Here is a 27,461-nt window from a genome sequence, read left to right as displayed (position 1 = left end):
ATACAGCACAAGACTCTTCTCTCAAAAAAGACCTGCAGTCTCTCATTACAAATATACAGGAACTTACAATAAAAATCGACAAGATGGACAATAAAATAGATACTTTTAAAGAAAAGTGCTCACAACAACTGGAACAGCTTCAAGAAATGTTTATACAGCAGAAAGGACAGATATCACTTATTGAACAGTCATTAAGTGACATTGACACTAGAGTCCAAATAGAAGAACAACAAACTGAATTCTTACTTCAACAGAATACATATTTACTAGAAAAGCTTGATGATATGGAAACCGAACAAGAAGAAATAATATTAGAATATATGGTCTACCAGAAAATCTGAAGGGGACAATATGATAAACTTTCTTACCACCTGGATACCAGATGTAACAAAAATACCTGAAGCTCTTTCATATGGTATAGAACGGGCATAGATCACTACCAGCTTCTGCAAATGCTTCTTCTCCGGTAAGAACAAGCCGAGATCTATAATTGTGAGACTTTTTCTACACAAGATAAAGATCTTATATTAAGAAATGCTTGGGCAAATTCTCCCATCAAATACAATGATTCATTAATAAAATTTGACAATGATTATTCTACAAAGGTGGTTTCAAAAAGAAAAGAATTTCTACCAATAAAAAAAACCTTGAAGAAAAAGCAACTGAAAGTCCATCTTTTATTTCCAGCAAGACTGAAAGTTTTTCTACCAAATGGAATAAAAATCTTTGAAACAGTAGATTCAGCAATAAAATACCTTACCAACAACAACATCCTAACACATGAAGAATCTATGGACTGGACAATAAGTACAATCAAGAGAAATGCTGAAGTAAATAATTGGAAAACTGTTGAGCAAAAGAAAAAAAAACTAAAGGACAAATAATCTTACATATGTTATATTCTGTAAAAATCTAAATAATAATACTAACAACAAAAGAAAAGTTCTTACTGTCTTCAAGTTACACCAAAACAGGTACTGTTTTCAATTATATTTTAAATGTCAAAATTAGCATAAATGTAAATACATTTATCTCAAATCACATCAATATACTAAGCATAATTTAAACATTACTCTATTTTTCATTATTATTCATCTATTATTTTCATATTCTTAATCAGAGTAATCAATGCATAATAATGTTCCCAAATAGTTTATTTATTTATTTATTTTCTCTCTTTGTGTTTTGTTGTTTTTATTTTTCTCTTCTTTTATTAAATCTTCATTAACTTATAATACTTTAATCAGTATATGGTTATATTGCTTAATAGGTATAGTAATGGCTGCTATATAACTTATTATTAGTTACATCCCTGATAGTATTACTTTTATAAGTTAAAAGTGTCCCTGTTTGGATAAACGCTAATGCTGGGCAGAAATGTGTTGCTTTTGAAATGAAGTATTTCAGTTAGGATGTATCATAAGACTACTTTAAATAATCTTAAAAGATGTTCTGCCTTTGACCCATATGCACATACTGATATAGTCCAGTGAAAAATATGTTTTAAGTGATATTTTGAGGCTATAAGTCATGTGTGTTGTGGCTCCAGACATCCGGAGTTGAAAGATGCTTGTGACTAGCTTAGATATCCTGTTGTCTTTTCTTTTGTAGAGAAATAAGGCATAGCATGTTTAAAATGCAAAGTTTGACAGTTGTGAACACTACTCCGTAAACTAGAGTGCTCACGTGCCACTACATGAGTTTGTCACCAAATAAGAGGAGGGAAAAGAAAAAAGAAAAACACATACCTTTTCCCGCTTGGTTCTCGAGACAATTTAACAGCCACAAACATCACTAGAAACTTGAGTTACTTATTGCTTGTTGCATTTACTTGTGTACGCCATCCCCTGACTCTTTCTAATTGACGTCTAGTCAGAAAATAAGCTAGGTTCACATTTAAAGATACAGAAACCTAAATTCCTTCTAAGGAAACATAAATAATATAAAGGTTCATATAAATATACACAGATATTTATTTTGAAGCACTTTCAGTTTATGGCTACTGATGTCTTCTAGCACCTTGATAGATAAGGACATATATCTGCTTGTCTTTCTATCAGTTTAGATTTCCAGACATTTTAGCTATCCCTTACTATGTTTTATACAGCAGAGTTTAAAAAGCAGAAATTAATCATCAGCAAATAAAATCACTGCTGTTTTACAAATTCTCTAACGAAACTAGTAAATGTCAAGCAACTGACAGGTTTGTTTTGGGGAGGGTTCCCATTTCCCACGCTGGTGCTCCTGCAGAATACTACTGATGTCCTGCTGCCAAGGTATGCCCTCGGTGGGCAGGTGAGATGCAACAAGAAGGTTGGATGTGCATTTGGCAAATCAAACATTTAGTATGGTATACTAGATGGAGAAAGTGGAAGCAATGATTGTATAGGCAACTATAATGAGTAACATAACAACAGTGGATTTGACCCGGTGTGTCAATTATACAATGTTTATATCCCATGTGGCTTTGGGCTTTGTCAAGCATCTGTGTTCTACACACATATTGTGTTGGATCTGATTTGAGTGGAAGGGGGAGAGGCTTAGCCCACACCCTAATTTGTTACTGGGTTGCCATGCATTATGGGCATGCATTGTGGCAGGTACTCAACGGGCTATCCATCCTTAGATGGCTCATGCTGTTCCCGTTTGCTCATCTGAATGGTGACTGCGGCTGTGCTCTTCTTGTTATGTTGCCTGGCTGTGGCTTCACCCTTCTTATAATATTGTCTGGCTTTTTACATTATCAAGAATGACACAATACTAGTGTATGCGGGTATATCATGTTACTGTTAGTGTGGACAAGGATGCTTGACAATGCAACTATGATTCTTGGACCTTTCTGCAGACGGGTGTGTTGTCTGGCAGTTGAGAGCCTGGTTGTTCCTGATCAGCGGACCTGTATTTTTGTGTTTCAATGTGACTGCATGAAAGGATGCCAGTATTGGTCTGCAAGTTTGGTGGGCAGTAGATTCGTTGGGGATTGATTTCAGGAGACACTTGTATTATGGCTGGGGCACTTGACATTTGATAAATGTATCCTCTCAATGATGCGTTCTGTCTGGTCATTGGCTGTAAAACAGCTTTTCTGAGAAATATTGTTGTGGTGCCAGTTAATGATTTGGATTAAATGTTTCTATATACAGTCGTGAAGCAATTGCCAGGATAAAATGGTACTCTTGCAGTGCATGGATCATCATGGCTGTCCTCCGATGTTGGAGGAAAAACAAGCTTCTTGGACACCTTTTTGACGTGGTAAAGGTGTTACCCCATGGTTTGAATGTCTCTTTGCTGCAAAATGGGTTGGGAATTTTGGCCTGTAATATTTTACATGGTGGTTTTAATCTTGGCAGCTTCCATTGTTTTGATGTGTTCTCCAGTATACTTTTGTTCAGTCATAGGATTGAATTACTGGTGTTGAGTAGGTCAGGATTGTATCTCCAGCACTTGTTGTCAGCAGATAGACTCACTGGTTGGGTGTCAGTCTAAGCTGTGGGAGTTGATGTGTGATATACATAGATGTTTGCTTTGAGGGTGTGGTCTGCAGTTTTACCTCTGTACTGTGTCAGTTTTCATTGTGCAGGGTCCCTCTGAGGGTTGATGGAAGTGTTGGCAACAAGACACTCAATCAGGTAACAACATTATGAGTGGTCTCTTGGATAAGGGAGCTGTCTAAATTGTGATCTTGTTGTCTCCAGCCATGGGAATTGTCATTGAAAAGCTGAAAATGCAATCAGAGGAACATATTTAATGTCTACTAAAGAAATATTAATATACTTATACATTGTATCGCATTTCAGTTTATGTTAAACATGAAATATGATGTGGTTTCAGAACTATTCATGTTTTTATTCCAATATGACTTTGCAAATATTAATTTAAACACTGGTTTCGGACTTGAGTAGTCTAAAACAATTGCACAACAATGGTACTGTATTATACAGTAATGTCAGTAAATAGTTTTCAACAGATGTATAAAATATACAGTTATAGATTTTAACATGATGTTTATTAATACCCTAAATTATTTTGAAAATATTTGTACCTTTTTGAAACCTGCTTAGAAGTAAGTATTATTGAATTACAATAAGATGAGTAAAGAATATATGTATATATTTTAGCTGATTAGATTATCTTAATATATTATTCAATTATCTTTATTTAAAACTAAGAGGATAAGAGAAACTGATCCAAATATTATTTGTGAGGGTAGAAAGTTTGTTTGGTTAGATTCACTAACCAAACGAAGAGGTATATTACCTCATAGCAATAGGGAATGGTTTTTAAGGTTAAGAATTACAAGTTTGGAAGTCCTTTGTTTTTTTATTCTATCACTTTGGTGTCACTCAGAAACATGCAAAAATCATACAAGAAAACTTTTTGAATTCTGTATCCAAGATGGAACTAAGAATAAACAATATTTACATAAACTTACACATAAAACAAACTCAAAACTAGGAAATGAAATGTTTATCCATAAATGTTAATGGTCTAAATAATAGTAATAAGCCTATTCAAGTACATAAACTTACATAATCCACAAATAGTCTTTTACAAGAGACACACTTATTAGATAGAGATATAAACAACTTAAATATTAATAATTACACAGTACTAATAAACTCTCAATACAAAACAAAAAGAGGAGTAGCTATACAACTCAACTATAACACCTAAAATAATTACTACTCATCAAGATACATCAGGTATGTTTTGTCTAGTTTCAATAGAGTTAAATAAGAGAATCTATATGTTAGTAAATCTATATTGGATCCCAGGACTAGGATTACAAACAGTTAAACAGCATTTTGAAGAGATAATTCATTTAACTAAGGGTAGCCTGATATTGGCAGGAGACTTCAACTGTATAATGAATGAAAAAGATACAGATTCTAAATCCAAAAGAAGAAAACAACCCATCTCTAAACCACTATCAAAATTTATAGATACATTGTATTTAAAAGATATAAATGAATTTGCAGAACCAGACTCACTAATCTTCACATTTTATTCTCATAGATATAAAACTAACTCTAGAATTGATAGAATATATGTTGCCAATGACCTAATAACAAAAATTGACAAAGTCAAAATCATAAATTGTCCTTTATTTGATCATAATGCCATAGTCTTTGAGATAGAGCTTACACCATTTTATTCAAATCCCATTACTAGGATACCTTCCTATATCACAAAATTGAGAGATTTCAAAGAATTTTATGAAGAAACAATCAAAAACTTTCTAGAAATAAATTACACAGAAGATATTTCAGAAATATATGTCTGGGATTCATTAAAAGCAGTTACATATGGGAAGATATTATCCTGGTACATAAATAAAAGTTATGGAATAAAGATATGCTAGACTTACAAAACAAAGCAGATAAATTGAAACTGGAAATACAAAAGGGTAATGCTACTCAAGTTCAAGAACTTACACAAATCAATAAGAAGTATACAGAATTGCTACACCATAAGATTATGATTAACTTAGAAAAGATAAAAATAAACTCATACTCTACTAATTCAGCACACCTGAGATACTTAACTAATAGAAAAAAAATAATTAAATCTAAGCAAATAAAAGAAATATTTATTCCCAATACTAACAAAAGAGTTTCGGAACTAAATGATATTTTAGAAGCATTCAGACTCAATTTAACATTGATAATTCCATAAATACTCAAGATACACCTACTAAGGATATAAAAAATACTTAGAAAACAATATTCATATTAAATTAACACAAGAACAAATAGACATTATAAACAAACCAATCAATATGACAGAATTAAAATCACAAATTAAAAAGCTCAAGACAAATAAAGCACCTGGCCCAGACAATATGCTACCAGAAATGTATAAATTAGTATATGATTTAGCCAATAAAGATTTGAATATACCACCCTCTTGGAAATATTTATTGATATCCCCAATTATCAAACCAGATAAAGATGAGAAACAGTGTTCCTCATATAGGCCAATATCATTACTCAATATAGACTACAAGATGTTTATGGCTATATACACAGATAGGATCAAACACTTTCTTCCTTTCTTAATTCACAAAGATCAAACAGGTTTTATTAAAGGAAGAAATACTTCAGATAATATTAAAAGAATACTAACATTAATAGATTATAGCAAACATAAAGTCCTAAATTTAAATGTAATCTCATTAGATATTAATAAATCTTTTGATTAACTTTCTTTCACTAGTTTTAAAAGAATATAACTTTCCTTCTAATTTTAATAATCTTATCCAAATACTATATGAAAAATCTACTGCATATGTTAAACTGGGATCATATAGATCAGGCCCTATAACAATAAAAAGGGAACTAAACAAGGTTGCCCTTTATCACCATTGTTATTTGCATTACTCATAGAACCCTTTGCAAATCAAATCAGATCAAACAATAACATAAAGGGCATTTGTATTAATAAAATGTTAAACCTTAAAATCCAACTCTTTGCTGATGACATACTATTAACTCTCTCAGATGCAAATGAGTCTTTGAATGCTCTATTTAACTCCATGAATAAATTTCAAAATATTTCAGGCTTAAAATTTAATGAAAACAAAACTAAAATTATGCCCTGTAATTGTAAAAAAAAATAATATAAACAAAAGATTTTCCAAATATATAGTAACAGAAAGTAAATTATTATATCTGGGAATAAATCTACTCAATGAATTAACAGATTCTCTAATATTTAACTATAATAAAATACTAGATAAAATAGAACAAACAATTGGTTACTGGAATAAATAAATATTTTCAACAGCAGACATATTATATCTTATTAAAATAATCATATTTCCCAAAATATTATACTTAATACAAAATTTTTCATTGCCACCTCCCAAATATATTATTCAAAGATACAATAAACTAATTTTAAATTTTCTATGGTTTCCAAATAAACCCGTGATAGCCTTAAATAAACATTTGCCAGATTGGGAAGATGGTGGAATTAATTTACGGATATTGATTTATATATTACCTCATCTGTTATTAAAACATAACACTATGGTTAAATAATGTTCTACACTTTCAGTGTTCAGAACATATATAAACAAAATACCAAATATTAATTAAATATTCTAGATACATTCCAAATATCTAAAATAAATATACTTAAAGAAGAAACATTACGGCATCAACTTATAGAGAAAATTCTAACAAAGGAACAGATAATTTATAATTATAATATAAATAAAGACAATTGGCTGTTTTACAAAATCTAAGGCATTTTCTTATAAATAAAATAGAACAAATGCAACCTTCAGTTAGACATGAAGCTCCAAAACTCATTGAATACCTTATTCTTATCACAAAACAGCCTTATCAGGGTACAGGTTATTTGTCTAATATCTATAAAATTGTTAAAAAAACTATCATGAAAAATCATACTGGGATTATTATACTTTAATAAACAACCATCCTCCAGTTGAAGAAGAAAAAGTAATATTCTAAAATCTTCCAAATTTTCTACATTATCAAAATACTGGCAATTATTCACTTGGAGATATCTACACAGAAGTTTCTATACACCACATAGGTTAGCCAAAATGTATTCTATTGAAGATCAATGTTGGAGATGCCATATCAAGATAAAAGCAGATTGGCAGCATGTTTTTTATGAATGTATATGTCTCAATATGTACTGGAAATCCATTAATTATTTTTACAGACTGTTTACAATGATAATTTTCAATTAACAAAGTCTTTATTTTTATTCAACTCTCCTATTCCAAACTGTGTACCAAAAAGACACTAAAATCCTATGGTCACTATTGGCAATTTCCGTAAAATCATAACTATACCCTGGAAAAATGAGGCTAGCTCACGCTCAAGCTCATGAATTTGAGACTTTAACAACAACAGTTGCTCACATGGAAATATTAACAGTGAAGAATAGAACTAAAAGATCTACTTCTTACTATTACTCTTGGATGAAAGTACTGGAAATACTTGAAAATATCGAAGAAGATATATCATCTTATGTTTCTAACTCTATATAATATAGAATTTCAATGTTATTTGCATAGACACCAATGTAAATAGTTATATAATGGTTTGAAGTTAGTAATGTTTTAGAATTGTAAATATGTTATTTATCTTTATTTCATGTAATGTTTAAGACATCTTATTTGAAATAATAAAAAAAAAATATTTAGTGAGAAATAAATCACTTTGTAGAATTAGGTATATATCCAAACCTCTCAACTGTCCCTGATTTTAGCTCAAAATGTTGCTCTCCCCTAATAATCCCTCCGCAAAATGTCAAATTTGGAAGAAAATGTGGAGGGTTTACAATTAATAAATAATTGTAATGATCAGTAATAAATTACTTTTAATTTCAGAAATGCATGTAGGTTCTCTTATTTTGTCAGCTGCTCAAGTTAACAGTACTAATATTAAAAGTGTCCCTTCTTTGACAGGTTCCCAGCTGTATTGTGTAGGTATTTTATTTTTTTGCATCACATTTTTGGTCTGTTTTTCATAAAATTGTGTTTTTCTCGCAAATTAGTGCAAATCATTTAAGACTGAAGTTAAAAAATAATGACAGACCTTTGAGTTTCAAATTTCATACCCTTCAGAAAACTCATACTAATGCAAGACCTATTATCTTCCTAAGTTTATAAGAGCAATATTTAAAAGTTGTCCTTATTTTTGGGCCTTTGTCCCACTTCTGTTTATGGCTTTGTCCAGATTTCTTGCTCTGAGGCTGAGAGATATGACAAATGTATTAGGGCCATCACCGTCAGCCAGACACATTTAATTGTGACATACTTATTGCACCCCACCCACTTAGTGACTCTGAATGTGTCCAAGCAAGGCAAGGAGCAGTTATGCAGTGTAAGTGTGCAGAATATCCCCCCATCCAAGGTAGACACAAGTACTACAGTGGCTTTTCATCTGTCCTTGATTTTTAAGAATATTCTGGTTTTCTGTTATATTTTATACTGTTGATTTATGCTTCTTATTATTCAGAAAATGCATGTTGTTGCAGTATCTATTGCTCTGTGTTTAAGTAGTAATGCTTTAATGATCATCAGATAAGCTTGTCTGATACTGTAAGATGCAAGTAAGCTTTAATAAACATGCTGTTAAAAAATTACCAACATCGAAGGCCTTTTTGTTGTTGCCATGCAGAGAATATTTACATAACTAGATAACATATAAGCCTTAAGTACTGAAATGCATATGACAGTATTTGTAATAAAGGACAGGATTACAGTATTTTCAGAAGCTCATTACATTTGTTAGAGACTTCAGTCATCTTTGCAGGCTTTACCTGTAAACTAAACAGAATGCCAGTCTATCATGTGTGGTCCATAACCTGTGTAGTAATCCTTTAAGCAATTTATCTTGAGCTTGTTTCTTGTTTGCGGTTAATTTTTTTACTTTGATCATGTTTTCCCCATGAAACAAGTAGATAGTTTTTGTCAGGCAGCAGGTCCTTTTTGGATAAGAAACATTTTTACAAGTGGGGGTATTGCTACTTTCAGCATGTTACTTTGGCACTTTTATAAAGCTAAATATAAATTATAATTAGAACTGCAGTGCAAGGGCAAGTGGTTTGAGTTGAGTGCTGCTTGTTTTTTTATACCTGATTTTGACTGGCATTCCAGTTATGTATTTAAAATGTAATTTATTTTTTCATGTCTCACAACCTTTTTGTTTCCATCTAGATATTAAGTAAGCTGTCATATAGCCAAGGCATTAAAATATTTTTTTTCTTCTCCACTTCATTTTGTCTTGATTGGACTCTCATAATGATGGTTTGGCACCCAGGGAAGCGTATTTAATTAAAGTCCCAGTTTTTGTGGTTTTGAGCATAGTGCCACCCACTTTCTAGATGGCCACACCCCTTCCCATTAGCCCCACACATTCAGCTGTCTCCTGTAGCCCCCCTTTGATTTGAAATCACCAGCCGCCATTGGGCATTGTACTCAATAATAGGACTTATAAAGTAAAGAATACAGGGATATTATGACCTGTTTGTCCCTGGATGATATACCCTTACTAATGAGGTGGGCCATTTAGAAAGCTTTCCATACAACAGAGGCAATATGGTGGTCAAATGTCAATTTGCTATAAACCTGGGTGCCCAAGTCCCTCACAACTGATTGTGTGCTTAGGATGTTATTAATGCGATAATTTGTGGGGATGTCACTCTCCCCAAAAGGGACGATGATGCATTTTTTGCTATTCAGCTTGAGGCGATGTTTCAGGCACCAGTCATTTGTTTGGGTGATACCCTCTTGTAGGATGTCCATCTCACTAGGAGAATCATTGACAGTGCCCAGCTTGCAGTCATCTGCAAACCTGTTCAGCCGTAGCCCACTGGTTTTGGCTTGCACCTCAGAAAAGTATATCCCAAACAACAGAGGCCCCAAGATTGATCTCTGGGGTACACCGCTTGTTACTGGTCTACTGCTTGAGGTGGCTTCCCCTATTTTGACTAGGTGGGTTCTATCAGTGAGCAGTTTGCTACCCATCTGGTAACATACAAATTGATGCCTAGTTGAGAGAGTTTATCTATTATACCTGAGTGGGGAATAGTATCAAAGGCTTTGGCCAGATCAAGGTAGGCGGTGTGCACCATCTTCCCCTCCTCCATGGCTTTGGTGACTGTCTCAAAGAAGTCAACCAAATTTAACAGGCATGACCTCACTTTGATGAAACCAAACTGTGTGAGATCAAGTGTTATGAGGTTACCAATGACCTTTTTTAATGAAGTTCATGATAATCCATTCCATGGCCTTGCAGATCAGGCTAGTTAGACTAATGGATCTATAATTTCCTGGATCGGTGGATGCTCCACCTTTGCGCAAAGGGATGACAGTGGCTATCCTTCACTCAGCTGGGATGAAGCTGGTACTCAGGCATTGGTTGAATAGGGTGCCTAATGATGCTGCAAATTCCTGCCTAAGTTCATGTAGGATGCAGCCTGGGATGTTATCAGGTCTCATGGAGGCTGTATTTTTTGCCTTTGAGAGGGCAGTAATAACTTGCTCCCTAGAGATAAGGGGGGGGGCAGATGCTGAGGATGTCCTGATTTACTGATGGGGGGGTGGACAGCAGGGTGAAGTTTTCACTGGACCTGTCTGCCAGCAGGTTGGCTATATCTACAGCATTTGTGTATGTGGTGTCTTTGACCACCAGTTCTGAGCAGATCTGAGGGCTTCCTTTGAGGTAGAAGACATATGTGAAGAAGACCTTATGACAGTCTTTAGCAGATGTGGCCAGTTTGGACTCAAAGTTTGCTTTGGAGGATTTCACTAGTGCTCTTATTTGTTTGCTCAGGCTAAGGAGAGATTGCTTCCAATTAGGCACCTGCTCCTTCTTGGTCCTGGACAGCAATTTTTTCCTTTTATTATAGAGTTTATTTATTGCAGATGTCCACCAGACAAGTTTACTCTTTCTTGAGGAGGAAGATTTTATCATGTGGCATATTACTGATTCCATGCAGATATATAAATGCGCATATAGTACTTTGGTGTAGATTTGGACATATGTGCCATTTAATAGGAGGGAGCTGTGAAACTGTTTATACCTTCCATCAGGAGGTTGTAATCAGCTGAGGATGTCCTGATTTACTGATGGGGGGACAGAGGGGTGACATTTTCGCTGAACTTGTCTGCCAGCAGGTTGGCTATATTTATGGAATTTCTGTATGTGGTGTCTTTGATCACCAGTTCTGAGCAGATCTGAGTGCTTCCTTTGAGACTGCAGACATATGTGAAGAAGGCCTTATTCATAGGTTCATAGGTTCATACTAGGCTATCTGCCCTAGGGCATTTATAAGCCTAGCCAGAATGTGTTTGGCTTTCGCCACCCATTTTAAATTTATTTTGCTATGCCCTTTTTCGAGGTTAGTATACTGTGCCACTGTCTAACAGTGACACAGAAGTGATACCCGGGGTAAACCTACGATCTCCCATCCACTCATCAAGATTCCTCTTGAAGAGAGTCAATGAGGGACTCTGCCTAACCTGGACTGGGATTTTATTCCAGAGTGAAGGGAGCCTCTGGGTTATGAATCTGTCCCTCCAGCATGTCCTATTTATTTCAGTGCTGAGGTTCAAGTCTCTCGAGCATGTAGCTCGATGGGATTTGGATTTTCTGAGGTGCAGGATGTCCATTAATTCTGGGTTGGACATGGATTTATACATCAGGCACAGATTGCCTCTGAACAGGCAGTATGCCACTGAGTAGAGCTGGAGTTTCTTTAACCGGGCAGCATATGGCATCTGTTTGAGGCCTTTGATCCTCTTGGTGAGGGACTTTTGGGGTCTTTCCAGTTGCTGCAGGTGTCTGGTAAGGTACATCCCAAAAGGGGCATTGTACTCAATTATGGGCCTGATGAGGGATGAGTAAAGAGGCACGATGACCTCCCCTGATCTAGATGTGAATCCCTTCATGATTAGGTGGGCTATATAAAATGTTTTTCTAACCACTTTGGCCACGTGGTTGTCAAATGAGAGATTGCTATCAACTTGGGTCCCCAGGTCCGTAATTACTTCTTCTGTACTTAATGGATTACCACCTATGTGGTAATTTGTGGGCACTTTGTTTTTGCCAAAGGGGATGACTATACACTTTTGGCATTTAGCTTGAGGCCATGGCTCTGGCACCAGTTGTCTGTTTCTATGAGGCCCTTTTGGAGGATGCTTGTGTCGGCTGGAGAGTTGATTATGGTGCCCAGTTTGCAGTCATCTGCGAACTTGGTCAGCCACAGTCCTTCCGCGTTGGTCTGTACCTCCGAAAAATATATACCGAACAAGAGAGGTCCCAGGACTGAGCCTTGTGGGACACCACTTGTAACTAGTTTGGAGTCTGACATGGCTCCAGCAATTCTAACCATTTGGGTTCTGTCCTTGAGCCAGTTTGCAATCCATCTAGTGACATAGGGGTTTATATTTAAGCTGGTGAGCTTATCTATAATGCCCGAGTGGGGTATTGTATCGAAGGCTTTAGCGAGGTCCAGGTAGGCTGTGTGGACCACCTTCCCTCGTCAATCACCTTGGTGACTGTTTCAAAGAAATCAACCAGGTTTAAGAGGCAGGATCTGCCCTTAACAAAGCTGAACTGGGTAGGATCCAGTGTCTGTAGGTCCCCAATATCTTTATTTATGAGGTCCATGATGATCCTTTCCATAGCTTTGCAGACTAAGCTAGTCAGGCTTATGGGGCGATAGTTTCCAGGATCCATTGAGGCACCACCTTTATGGAGAGGGACCACTGTTGCTGTATGCCACTCTTTGGGCACATATCCTGTAGTAAGGCTGAGATTGAACAGTAGTTTTATGTTTGGGTTTAGCTCTTCTTGGAGTTCATGTAGGACAGCCCAGGACACCGTCTGGTCCCATTGATGCTGTGTTTTTGCTTTGGAGAGGGCGGCTCTTACCTGAGCATCTGAGATGTCAGGGGCAGCACTCTGCTGGGATAGATATTTGCCCTTTTGGTGGGAGGGGGGGGTTTGCGCTGAATCTGTCAGCTAGGATGTTGGCAATGTCTGTGGGTTCAGTGTATTTTTGTCATTTTGGACTAATTCTGAGCATATCTGGGAATTGCCACCCAGGTTCCTAACATAACTAAAGAAAGCCTTGTGATTATCCTTAGTGTCCTGTGCAATTTTTCTCTCAAAGCTGCCCTTAGACAATTTTATGAGTGCCCGTAGTTTTTGCTAATACTGATCAGTGATGCCTTCCCTTTTGGGATTTTGCTCTATCATTTAGTAGCTTCCTCCTTCTATTGTATAGTTTGTTTATGGCTGGGGTCCACCAGACAGGACGCCTGCCTTTGGAGGATTGGGTCTTGGTTTTATTCAGGATCGCATGATCCATGCATTCCTGAAGGTGTTCATAGAATGCGTTTATAAAGGATTCTGCGGTCTGGGCGTATTTTCCACAGGCCGGGGCTTTGAAGGATTCCACCTCGGTTTTGAGGATTGTGAAATTTGCTTTAGAGAAGTTTTTCACTGTGGTTTTCTGGGCAGGGGTGGGGCGGGATGTGAATATCCAGTGAGATTAGTTTATGGTCTGATCTTACCAGTGAGGGATACACTTCTGGTCTGGAGCATAGAGTCCCCATGTTGGTGATGATCAGGTCCAGTATGTTTTCCCCTCCTGTGGGAGTGGTAACAAGTTGTTCCATAGCATTTGAGTTTATAAATTCTAGGAACCTTTGGGCTAGGGTGTTGGAGCTAGAGTAATGCTCCCAGTCTATGTTTGGGTAGTTGAAGTCGCCTAATATAATGGTGTTTGGAGAGACCTTCATATTTTCCAGTGTTCTCAGGAAGGCCGAGTGGGGTTCCTGGGTTTGGGAGGGTGGTCTGTAGCAGGCTATAAACTGGAAGGCAGTTTTACCCACTGATAGTTGCACATGGATAGTCTCTGATGCTTCGTGCTTTGCCACCAACCTGGAGGTGTGGGTATCTTTGATGAATATCGATACTCCCCTCCTTTTGTGGTTCGGTCCAAGTTTTGGGGCCAAAAGCATGGTATGAGGTATAACCTGGTAGTGCTGGGGTGCACTCGGGAGCCCTGAACCAGGTTTCTGTTACTGCACAGATATCAATGTTCTCCATGGTAAGGAGAGTTTCCAGTCGTGCATCTTGAGGTTTAGACTTCTGGCGTTGAGTAGCATTACTCTTAGTTTCTTATCCCTTGTGATACCTATGGAGGTGGGTTTGTCTTTTGAGCTTTGCCTAAAAAAGGCACTATAGGGGTAGCAAGAGCCTTTGCCAATATCCGAAAGTCCAGGGGTGACAGGTGCAAGCTGTCCCTAGTGAAGCATCATGGCTTGTCGATCATATCATCCCAAGCTGACAGGCATTGGATCCCCTTTGAATGACACCAGTACTTAAGCCAATTGTTGAAATTGATCATCTTGTCTTCATATTGTGGCATCATTCTTGGTGAGGGTAAGATGCTACTCAAGGTCAGGGTCATGCTGGCCTGGGCTACATGCTCAGAGAGCTCCTTTATGTCTCTTTTCATGTAGTCCAGGGAGGTACGTCTCAGGTCATTCACACCAGCATGGACAATGACTGAGTCATATTTGTACTTGCCTTGGAGTGACCTGAGTGCTTGTGTTATGTGGCAGATCCTAGCACCTGACAGGCTGCTCACCGTGACCCTCTCCTTGTTCAGCCTGGTGAGCGGAAGTCAGTGTGCCTGACATAGAGTCACCTATTACAAGTGTATCAGGTGTGTTGTTTAGTCTTAAGGGCTGTGACTGTTTGGCACACTGGCTTTGTGAGATATGTGTTGCACGTGTTTTGTTTTGGGGTAGCGTTGCTTGGGTGTCTGCTTTGGAGGTCTCTGCTGCTTAGGCAGATCTTTATTTAGAGCCTCCGAGTATGTTTTTGTGTGATTATGTGTTTGGTTTGCTGTTGTGGTAGGTCTATGTGAGACTGGAATTGTAGTGAGTGTGGTTTCCTTCTCCTCCTGACTGGTTATGCCAGTACTGAGTTGAGAGAGCTTAGCCTCCAGTTTGGCTATATGGTTGCATCTCTCACATGTGTTGGAATTTGTTGGGAGGTGGAGAGGGTTGTCTGTGTACATGAGGCAGTTGTAACATTGCCTCAAGATTCCCAGATTCACCAGCTGGACCGGAGAGGAGATTGACAACTGACCTTTTGACATACTAGAATAATATTGGGAATTCCTTAATAATTGAAAACAAGGGCCAGTGGAGAGTGAGGGTGTAGTGCTTTTAATTTTTAGTGCTGACTTATATAATTGCTTTAGTGAGCAAGTGCCAGGTAACTTAAGTGCAATGTGTTACAGGTAACTTAAATGCAAAAATGACAAACAGCAACTTTCTTTCAAGTGAAACAAGGAAATAAGTACAGTAAGCAATGCAGATATCACTAGTGATCCACAGAAGCGCTGAGAAGCTGTGTATTAGGTGGAATTAGCGTTCCAGGGAAATAACAAGCAAACAAACAACAAGCATATAAACAAAGCTAGATTCAGCAGGCCTGGATCTAGTCTATTCTACAGCAAACAAGGTGTACCAATTTCAGTAAGATACAGTTCAAATATTCAGGCACTATAAACCTTTAACCAGAAATTCCCAGCTCAGAAGGGCAGAGTCCAGCCTCTTCTCCCACAAGAGTCTTTAGTAGATGTGGCCAGTTTGGACTCACAGTTTGCTTTGGAGGATTTCACTAGTGCTCTTATTTGCTTGCTCAGGCTAAGAAGAGATTTCTTCTAATTAGGCACCTGCTCCTTCTTGGTCCTGGACAGCAATTTTTTTTTTCTTTTATTATACAGTTTATTTATTGCAGATGTCCATCAGACAGGTTTACTCTTTCTTGCAGAGGGAGATTTTGTCCTGTGGGGTATTCCTGATTCCATGCAGATACATAAATGCTCATATAGTACTTTGGTGTAGGTTTGGACATATGTGCCAACTCCTAGGAGGGGGCTGTGAATCTGTTTATGCCTTCCATCAGGAGGTTGTAATCAGCTTTGGATAATTTTTTTTGTTTGACCCTAGCCAGCGAGGGTCAGGGAGATGGTGACTTTGAAAGTGACCACTTTGTGATTGGATCTTACTAGGGAGGATGACACTGTAGGGATGTTGCAGTGGTTCCTTGCATAGCTGGCTTTAGGCACCAGCGAACCCTGCGGTCGCTGGGGGCCCCCAGTTCTGCAGGGGCACCAACTACAGCAAGTTATCTTATCCTGATATTTTGCAACATGTCTGTTAAACCAACAAAAGCTAGTACAACAGTCTTGTATACTTAATAAACCAGGTGGGTAATAACTCTTATTTATATTTCCCTTAAAATTCAAAGATATTTTTGGTTATAGTAACAGTGTTTTATCAACAGGCTTCACAATTCTACTAAATATTTTAATGCTGACATTGTGCTTCTAACTTAGTTAAAACCTGCTGTTGGACATTTTCTCCACTAAACCTAACTACATAGCTAGCTTTATTTCCCTGAAATACTCATGGCTGCAGGGGGGTTCCCCTTAATCTCCTTGACAGTGTGGGGGCCCCACAAAAGCTGCTGCTGGTTGGAGAAAAATGAAGAATAAAAACAATTTATTAATAGGTTCATAGGTAGGTACTAGGCTAATGGCACTAGGGACTATACAGGTCTAGCCGAAAAGGTACCCTGGCTTTCACCACCCAATAAAATTATTTTCCTGTGCCCCTGTCAAGCAGAGCAACAGAAGTGATCCCCGGGGTGAATTTCCTATTTCCCATCCAATCATCAAGATTTTTCTTGAAGAGTGCTAATGAGGAGTTCTGTTTGACATAGATAGGTAGTCTGTTCCAGAGTATAGGAAGTCTCTGGGGCAGGAATCTATCCCTCAAGCATGTTCTGTTTATTGTGGTGACAAGGTTTAGGTCCCTAGAGCGTGTAGCTTGGAGGGATTGGGATCTCTTTAAGTGGGGCATGTCCAACAGCTCTGGGTTTGACATAACTTTGTATGTTATGCAGAGATCACCTCTGAGTAGGCGATATGCGACGGAGAAAATCTGGAGTTTTTTGAGACGGTCTGTGTAGGGCATCTGTTTGAAGCCAGTAATCCTCTTTGTGAGGTATTTCTGTGGCCTTTCCATTTGTTGCAGATGTCTTGTGAGGTACATACCAAAAGGGGAGTTGTACTTTATAATGGGTCTAATGAGTGTCGAGTAGAGGGGAACAATGACCTCTTTTTTTCTGGATGAGAAACCTTTTGTGATGAGGTGTGCCATGCAGAAGGATTTTCTGACCACTGTGGCAATGTGATTATCAGAGGAGAGACTACTATCCACCTGTGTCCCAAAGTCTCTTATCACACTTTCAGTGTTAAGTAGACTACCGCCTATGTGGTAGTTTATGGGTACAGAGTTTTTACCAAAGAGATGACAATGCACTTTTTGGCATTGATCTTGAGGCCATGGCTTTGACACCAGGCATCTGTCTCAGTGAAGCCCTTTTGTAAGATGTCCACATCATTAGGAGTTTCAGTTATGGCTACTAGTTTGCAGTCATCTGCGAACTTAGTTAGCAAAAGACCTTCTGTGTTAGGCTGTACTTCAGAGAAGTAGATACCGAACAGGAGAGGACCCAGGGCTGAAACCTGTGGTACTCCACTTGTTACTGGTCTGAAGTCTGATTTAGAGTCTGCTACTTTCACAGTGTGGGTTCTGTCAATAAACCTTGTGACATAGGGATTTATACCTAGTTTAGTGAGTTTATCTATAATTCCAGAGTGGGGTATGGTGTTGAATGCCTTGGCGAGATCTAGATAGGCTGTGTGAACCACCTTACCCTCATCTATGGCTTTGGTGTGTGCTTCAAAGAAGTCTATCAGGTTTGGGAGAAATGATCTGCCTTTTACAAACCCGAACTGTGTGGGGTACAGAGTTTGGTTATGAGTTCCATGATGATATGTTCCATGGCCTTGCAGACCAGGCTCGTCAGGCTAATGGGGCGGTAGTTCCCAGGGTCTGTCATGGCTCCCCCTTTGTGGAGTGGGATAACCGTCATGGTGCGCCATTGAATGGGCACAGAGCCTGAGGTGAGGCTAGGATTTAACATGGTACTTAGGTGGGGTGCCAGTTCAATCTGTAGTTCATGTAGAAGGCAGCCAGGGATGTTGTCAGGCCCCATGGATGCTGTGCTCTTGGCTTTGGAGAGTGAGGTTTTTACCTGTGCAGCCGTGATTACAAGAACTTTTCATTCTTCCGGTATAGAGATGGGCTCTTTAGGGGGTGAGAGGGGGGTAATGTTAGCACTGAACCTATCTGCCAGGACATTGGCAATATCAGTTGGTTCTCTATATTTAGTGCCATTGTGCTATAACTCAGAACAGATCTGAGTGTTGCCATTGAGATTCTTGACATAGCTATAGAATGCTTTGTGGTTGTCTTTAGAATCAGTGGCGATTTTGTTTTCATAACTAGCTTTGTAGGATTTTATGAGGGATCTGAGCTTCTTACTGAGGTTGACCAGGGAGTTCCTCCAGTCATGGGATTTTACTCTTTTTTGCAACAGTTTCTTTCTTCTGTTGTAGAGCTTGTTTATGGCAGGGGACCACCAGATTGGCTTCCTTTTTGTGGAGGATAGCATCTTGGTTGTGTTAGGGATAGCACAATCCATGCACTCGTGTAAGTGCTTATAAAGTGCATTTGTGTAGGATTCAGCAGTTGTACCTCTATTGTCCATCTGCATAGGTGTTGTGAAGTTTGTCACTTCTGTCATAAGAAGCGTGAAGTTGGCTTTGGAGAATTTTTTTACGGTTGTTTCCCTAATGGGGGGTGGGGGGGGGATGTGGATTTCTAGGGTGATTAGCTTGTGGTTGGATCTGACCAACGAGAATTGACCTCTGGTGTGGAACACCGGTCACCCATGTTGGTGATGACCAGGTCAAGGATATTGCTGTCCCTGGTGGGGGTGTGGATAAGTCAATCCAAGTTATTGGAATTGATGAATTCCAGAAAATGTTGAGCAAAAGGGTTGGTACGAGTAGTTTTCCCAGTTAATGGTGGGGTAGTTGAAATCATCCATTATTAGGGTGATGGGTTGTACCCTAATATTTTCCAAGTGTATCAAGAAAAGATGAGTGGGAATCCTGGGGAATGGTGGGGGGTCTGTAGCAAGCTACAATCTGGATTGCAGTCTTGCCCAGAGTTAGTTGAACTTGGATAATCTCAGATGCAATATGCTGAGCAACTAGCTTGGAGGTGTGGATATCCTTAATGAATATGGACACGCCTCTGCCTTTAGTGTTTCAGTCCGGGTTAGGTGGCCAAAAGGTGTGGTATGAATTATAGCCTGGTAATGCAGGGGTGCTCTCTGGAGCTTTGAACCAGGTCTCTGTCACTGCACAGATGTCGATGTTCTCCATTTTAAGGAGTGCCTCGAATGAGTGCATTTTGAGGTTTAGACTTCTAGCATTGAGTAGCATTACCCTCAGATTTTGCTTGCTTGTACCTGTTACGGTGGTGAATTTGTCATTTGAACCTTGCCTAAAAAAGGCACTATAGCGGTGGCAAGAGCCTTTGCCAGTATCCGGAATCCCAAGGGTGACAGGTGTAGGCCATCTCTGGCAAAGCATCATGGTCTGTCGATCATGCCATCCCAGGCAGACAGATACTGGATTTCCTTAGAATGACACCAGAAGTGTTGTAGTCAGTCATTTTGTCCTTGTACTGTGGTATCATTCTGGGTGATGGCAGGATGCTCCTCAGGGCTAGGGTCATACCTTCCTGGGTGACAAGAACAGAGAGCTCCTCCATGTCTCTTTTCATGTAGTCCAGGGAGGTATGTCTCAGGTCATTCATACCAACATGGACAATGACAGAGTCATATTTGTACTTGTTGTGGAGTGACCTGAGTGCGTGTGTTATGTGGCAGATCCTGGCACCCGACAGGCAGCTGACAGTAACTTTCTCCTTGTTTAGCCTGGTGAGTGGAACATCAGTGTGCCTGACTATAGAGTCACCTATGACTAGAGTGTTGGGTACGTTATGCTTTATGGACTGTAGTTGAGGGGCACACTGAGTTTGTGGGCTATGTGTCATTTTGGTTGTGTTGGGGGGTGGAGGTTGCTTGCATTTCTGCTTTGGAGGTCTCAGTTGTTTGGGCAGATTTTTATTGAGAGCATCCACGAATGTAGGCATGTGCTTTGTTCTTCTATGTGTGTGTTTTGGTGGTGTAGGTTTTGAGGGACTATGTGATGAGTGTGGTGTGGTGCAAGTGTTTACCTTCTCCTCTTGACTGTCTAGTCCAGTCTTCGGTGAAGAGAGCTTTCCTTCCAGTTTGGCTATATAAGTGCATCTCCCACAGGTTGTAGTGTTGGGTGGTAGGAGGAGAGGGTTGTCTGTGTACATGAGGCAATTGCTGCATTGCCCCAAGATGCCCAGAATCATCAGGTATACAGAAGAAAACACCAGGAGCTGACCTTTAGACATGCATGGATAGGTGCTTATTTATTAAGTACTAAAAACTGTTTTCCTCTAGACAAGTGAGGACTGCTGAGTGCTGTAGTAATTTGTAGCTTATTTAGTGCTTACAATGAGTTCTGAACAAGTGCTGAGCTCAAAGAAACAGATTTGAGTGCTAAAACTAAAAAGCTGGCTAGTTGCAAGGGAAAATTTGAAGAACAGACTTTATGGTGCCAGGAATAGTTTAACCCTAGTTAAGCGGGGGGGGCTCAGGAGCTTGCAAACAGTCCTGGATACAGAAAATCTGTATCTGGACTTGACTTGTTACAGGAAAGGTGGGAAACAAGCTTAGAATTTTTTTTCAGTAAAGTGGAAATGGAGAAAGCTGGAACAGAAGTTAATTCAAGGTTAAGAATCTGAGTGGAAAGGCACTGCTGGGATATGAACCCAGGATCTCCTGATTATGCTGTTTGATCTGAACAGAGCTGTGATATGACCCTGTTAGGATAAAGCTGATAATGAACATGAGCAAGGTAAGTACTAGAGAGAGATCAGCAGCCTAGAGTGACTTATCTCATTGCAATCTTTGGATTTTAAGAAGAGCTGATGCTTCCGATCATCAAGGATCGTCTTCTCTTTTAGGGAGTTTTACAAGTACTGGCAGAACACCAAATACTCTCAAATTCTTTGTATATAAATTCAGTGCACTGTCAAAAGTAATAGCAGAATAAAAGCTCAAAACCAGGAACACATTTTAAATATTACTCTAATTCACATAAATGCGGTGGTGCAGCGGTAGCGTTGTCGCCTCACAGCAAGAGGTTGTTCCATTCGACTCTTGGCTGGAGCACGTCTGTGTGGAGTCTCCATGTCCTCCCCATGGTGAAGTGGCATTCGAAAGACATGGGTGTGCCTTTGTTGAAGGTTGGGTGTCGGGCTGGCAACTCGGCACCATAAAAATCTACTGCCAATCATTAGCGTACCGGGGTTCTGCTGTGGCAACCCCTAACTGGGAAAAGCCAAAAGAAGAAGAGCAACAACTCTAATTCACATAAAACATTACTAGGATGACCCCTTTTGCATCAACATGTATTTTGGACAATAAGTATATAAAACTCCAGTGTCTGCATTTATTGTAATCCTGAATGATTTACCAGCAAATCAAACTTTTTATGAAGGACAAAGCAAAAGTATGAGCAAAATTAGCTAAGGTCTGTGAAATCAGGGACAGTGACAGGTAAGCATTACTCCTCAATGAGCTACATAAAAGTGACTTATCCATGCTGCTGTCTGATGACTGCTAAACAGCATTCACTGATATGGTGTGACAATATAAGTGTCACACAATTTATTTCTGTTTGCGTTTACTGAAATACGTACAAAACTAGTACTGCTATGGCTTATGCCTATATGTGTGTGTGTGTGTGTGTGTGTGTGTGTGTGTGTGTGTGTGTGTGTGTGTGTGTGTGTGTGTGCGCGTGTGTAAAATATCACTGTGTTTTTTTTTCCTGAGCACAAACCTAGAAATGCCAGGACACATACATTATTCTTCTGGGTACCAGTAAAGAATGTACCTAACAAGTAATTATATTTCAAAAGTAAGACATAAAATATATCATATTACATTCAGACACTTAGATCTTCTCAGAGACTGGTGGCCCTCACTCCCCAGTCTGTATAAATGGATACAGGGGGCTCCCTTAATCATCCTTGACTCTGTAGGGGCCTCCCACAAAAGCTGTTGCTGGTTGGGGAGAATGAGGAGAAAAAAATGTATCAGCTTGATTACACACTTTAACCAGAACAGTGATGTGATATGACCCTTTTAGGATAAAGCTAATAATAACCTTTGCCTTCAACAGCACCCATTCTAAAACCAGTCCTGCGCAGATGTGTGTGCAGAAAACTCTTGTAGGTTATGGGGGGTAGGGACTGTGTGGTTATTACTTCTTTAATCTGCATCACAGTTAAACCTTAGAGTTGTGCACATGAGGTCATTATAACTCGTGTTTGAGTTGAGGACAGTGTGGTCATTGTTTCTTTTACTTTTCTGACAGACTTCAGAGGTATACAAAGAAGGTTACCATAAGTGTGGGAGCAGTGTATTGTCTAGGGGCAAGAAATTAGATTGTATTACAGTAATCATTTTTTTTTTTTACTTTCCTCAGAGTCACACATCAGGCACATATACACATGTCTGCCTTTGAGGGTTAGGGGTGAGGAGTCATGCTATGTATGTGTGTATATCAGCAGCCACTTCAACTATATGACTAAGGTGATTTGAACCTTTGCTTTCATTCCAGTCTAACACCAGAGGTATGCATAAGCAGTGACTGTCTTTTGGGGGAGTTAGGGAGGCAGGCAGTATTCCCAGATAAGACCTATGCATTCCCACAACTACTGACTTGATAGTTTATTGTGAGCTACTATTTTGTCAGCTTTGAACATTAAGCCTTGGGCAAAACTTATGAGTTCTTTGAAAGAAAAAAAAACTAAGACTGAAATTCCTAGGCATCTTGGCCCCTGGTTTATTTGAGTTATTTCCTAAATGATGATTACTGTGCTGTCTTAGTCAGGAAAGGCATGTTGAAAGGATGCAAGGAAAACTAAAGCTGGACAGCAACAGTGAATTTCTTTCCTTAATCATAATTTGTGTTCGAGCCATCACTGCATAAAAAGGTGTGTAAAAAGAAAAAGAAACTGTAAAATGTATTTCAGAGCATATAGAAAGCCATGGCTTCATGAAAAAACTGAAGAGTAAGGAAAACGTGAGAAAAGGAAGAAACAAAATAATATGCACGGTATGGGGAACCCTTGAAGGGGGAGTGGATCTTAGGGGAGAACTGTAGTGTGTGTCTGTGTGTGTGTGTGTGTGTGTGTGTGTGTGTGTGTGTGTGTGTGTGTGTGTGTGTGTGTGTGTGTGTAGGTGTTGAAACAGAAGGCCTAGGGCATCATTTCACAAAAGTCCAGACCTGCACATAGAGTTGCTGTAATGTATCATTGATGCAAATAAATGCCAGTAACTGTTAAGTTTCCCTTTGTGAGATGGGCCAACATAGTGTGGTACACAGGCATGTTGCAATGTAACAGCATTGCAGCTACAGGTCCATCTGTGGGTACTACTCCTAAAAGTTTGCAGTGTGAACTAAAAGGTTGCTTACTAGGGGTGGTAGTAACAGGGTGATACTTACACTGGAAGTGCCTAGGGGGCCTCCAATTTGACATTTGCTGGGGGCCTCCAAAATGCTAACACAGGCCCAACTTACTCATGTTAGTTAATACCAAGTCCAAGATATTATCACATCTTGTGGGAGTGTCGATCAGCTGGTCCAAGACATTTGCATTGACAAAATCAAGGAATCTCTGGCCATTTGTGTTTTGGCACGAGTAATTGTTTCAGTCTATAGTTGGGTACTTAAAGTCACCCAGGATCAGGGTAAAGGATTGAATCTTGATAGATTTGAAAAGGTCCAGATAGATGGAGTGGCCATCTTGAATCAAAGTTGGGGGCTGTAGCTAGCTATGATTTGAATAGGAGTCTTGTCAACAGTTAACTGCACCTGGAGTGTCTCCTGTGCATCATACTGTTTAACCAGCCTGTAGGTGTGTATGTATTTACTATATATTGCAACTCCACCTCCTTTTGCTTTGCTTCCTGGGGTCTGAATGTATGATAGGATGAGTAACCTGGTATGGCTGGGGTGCTCTCGGCAGCTTTGAAACAGGTTTCTGTGACTGCTTATAGCGCAGCATAAAGAAAATAGTAGAGATATAATCAATTATACATAATACAGAGTAAAACAAACATTAACTAATGAAGTAAGGCATAAAAGGGAGATTACAGATAAGATTAACATATACAAAACAACAGTATCATATACAGTAAAATCTTACTGTCATTACGAGGAAAAGCACACACAGAAGATAGATGCAATTGGAAATTTTATAATGACATAGACAACTCCTCCAACACTTATGTAACATATTTAACACAACAAGGATATCAGGACAGCAATCTGATTCCTTTTTCAATGGCATGTGTGATGCTTGTTCTTAAATACAGGATAAGATAGATTTGGGTAATTAACATCCCATATCCTTAATAAATGTGGATGGCAAATTATTAGACACAGTCCTGACACAGACACTGTAAAGATATGTTCTGAATCTGAAACAACCAGTTTATTGGAAAGATATATCCTATATCTCATAAAACCAGATCAAATGGGTTTGTTAAAAGCAGATCAGCTGAAAACAGTTGGTTAACGTCGGGGTTGCAATTAAGGATGTATGCAGATCAGCTTTGATATATTTATTTAACATTTTTTGACCGGGAAAGTCCAAGTACAACAGAGCCTATTTTCAGAGGAGGCCCAGGGAGAATTGTTCCAGATGTATGTCTTTGGAATGTGTAAGGAAACCAGACTACGCAGAGAAAACCCATGTGAACACTGGGAGGACATACAGACTCTGCACAGAAGACACCCCAGCTGAGAATCAAACTGAAGAACCACTTGCTGCGAGGCAACAATGTTAACCACTGCACCACTCCACCACCCATATTACCAAGAGCCTTATATCAGCTCATACACCTCCCATTACACATAAATCAAACATTACTATAACAAAGTGCTAGTAAAGTGTGATACATTTGTATTAGGGTAAAACATAGCAGAAGAGGAAAGGAAAGGTTTAATTTTACAAGAAAGCTAGAAGGGTGAGGTATATGCCAGATTTTCAGCTATATGTGCAAGGTGCCTGTTAGGGGAAGCACAAAAAAAATGCAGAATTGCAAAATTGCAAAGAAAGGTGGGTTTTGATTGTTTTGAGAAAAAAGGAGCTGAGTGCATGGAAACAGTGGTGATAGGATATCGGTGGTCTTGAAGAAAGGCTTTATGAAAGAATTCTGCAGAAGGGTTTGGGTTAAGGTGGAATAGCTACATAACCTTCTGCAAACATCTATATGGAACAAACAAGAAAATAAGATAGGAGGTAAGATGATTAATTGGAAAACAATGGAAAGACAGAGGAAGTGCCAAATTTACAAAAACAATGGAGGAGGACAGTTTACATTTTAAAACAAGGGTCCAGTTTAGGGAAAAAATATAGCCTACAAAAGTTAGAATGGCTAATCTTTGAAAAGATGATGCTAACCACCAAACTTTTGTTAAGTAGCTTATCAACATACAGCCTCAGTTGAATTTCATACTTCTTGACTTCCAGCTGGACAGCTTTTATTTCATCTGAATTTCTGATAATTCAGTATTGCATCCTATCTGAAAACAAATGTATAGACCTTAAAAGCTATGAAAGTTACAAACGAAAGTTAAAATATAAAGGTTCTTCACCACATGCATCTCTTCATGATGGTGATATGTCAGCCAGACAAAGTGGTGATTTTATATTAAACACGTAACTTGGTAATGTTTCAATTTTATTTTTAGAATTGTAATTATACAAGCAAGAGGTGATATCTCTCAAGCCATAAAACATAGATTACCAAACTATCTGTGTGAAATTTGTTCATGCAGATGTGATCTTAAATTTGATGCAAAGCAATCTTGTAGATATCACTCCATTTTTGAGATATTTGCATAATTACAGTTCAATGCATATTTGCATAATTAGACAACAAATAAATGTAGATATCTGTGAGTGCAAAGTTTTTCCAACACTATGCATGATTTCTACTGATACCATTGAACATACATACAAACAAACAGTTGTCCCCATAATAAGAGTCTGAGCTGCTCTTAAAAACATCTAAACTAGTGCTTGCTTTAATACAGTTTGGTAGTTTGTTCCATAGATCAGCTAATCTTTCAGAGAACCAATTAGTACACTTCTCATTCCTACAGAGTATTTTATATCCATTGTCTGATCATTCTCTACTACTTTTGTTGATAACCCCAAACATTCCCAGAGATAGTTGTCTCTAAATGCTATATCTATATCTATATCTATATATATATATATATATATATATATATATATATATATATATATATATATATATGAAAATGATCTCTTCTTAAATATCCATAAGGGACACTGTACAAGTTCAGATAGTTTAGTCTTTTATAATAATTTAAATTATCACATTCATGTATGGTCTTGGTATATTTCTGCTGTACTATTTCCAGTTTACTCACGCTTGTTTTCTTATAAGGTTTCCATATTGTTATTCCATATTCATGTTTGAGTCTAATGTAATTAACAAATAATTACTTCATCATTTCTGATTTCCTACACTTTATAAATCTGTTTATATGACATATAGTTCTACAACTATCATTAACTAATTGGTTGATATGGTTACAAAATCTCAAAGCTGGATCTACCCATATACTCAGGTCTTTAAATGAATCTACAGTTTCAATCACTGTGTGCTGCATTAAATATTTACCATTCAATTTATGTCTCCCAAATCTCACATGCTTGGCTTTTGATGTAGTTATCAACATATTATTCTCTTGTGGTGAGTGGTAAATGTATTCAAGTTCTTTTGCAGACATACTCTATCTGTAACACATGTAATAAGTTTACC

This window comes from Protopterus annectens, chromosome 4.part0, assembly GCF_019279795.1.
Source record: "Protopterus annectens isolate FY-2018-M chromosome 4.part0, PAN1.0, whole genome shotgun sequence".
Classification (NCBI taxonomy): Eukaryota; Metazoa; Chordata; order Ceratodontiformes; family Protopteridae; genus Protopterus; species Protopterus annectens.
Note: the sequence above shows the minus strand (reverse complement) of the source record.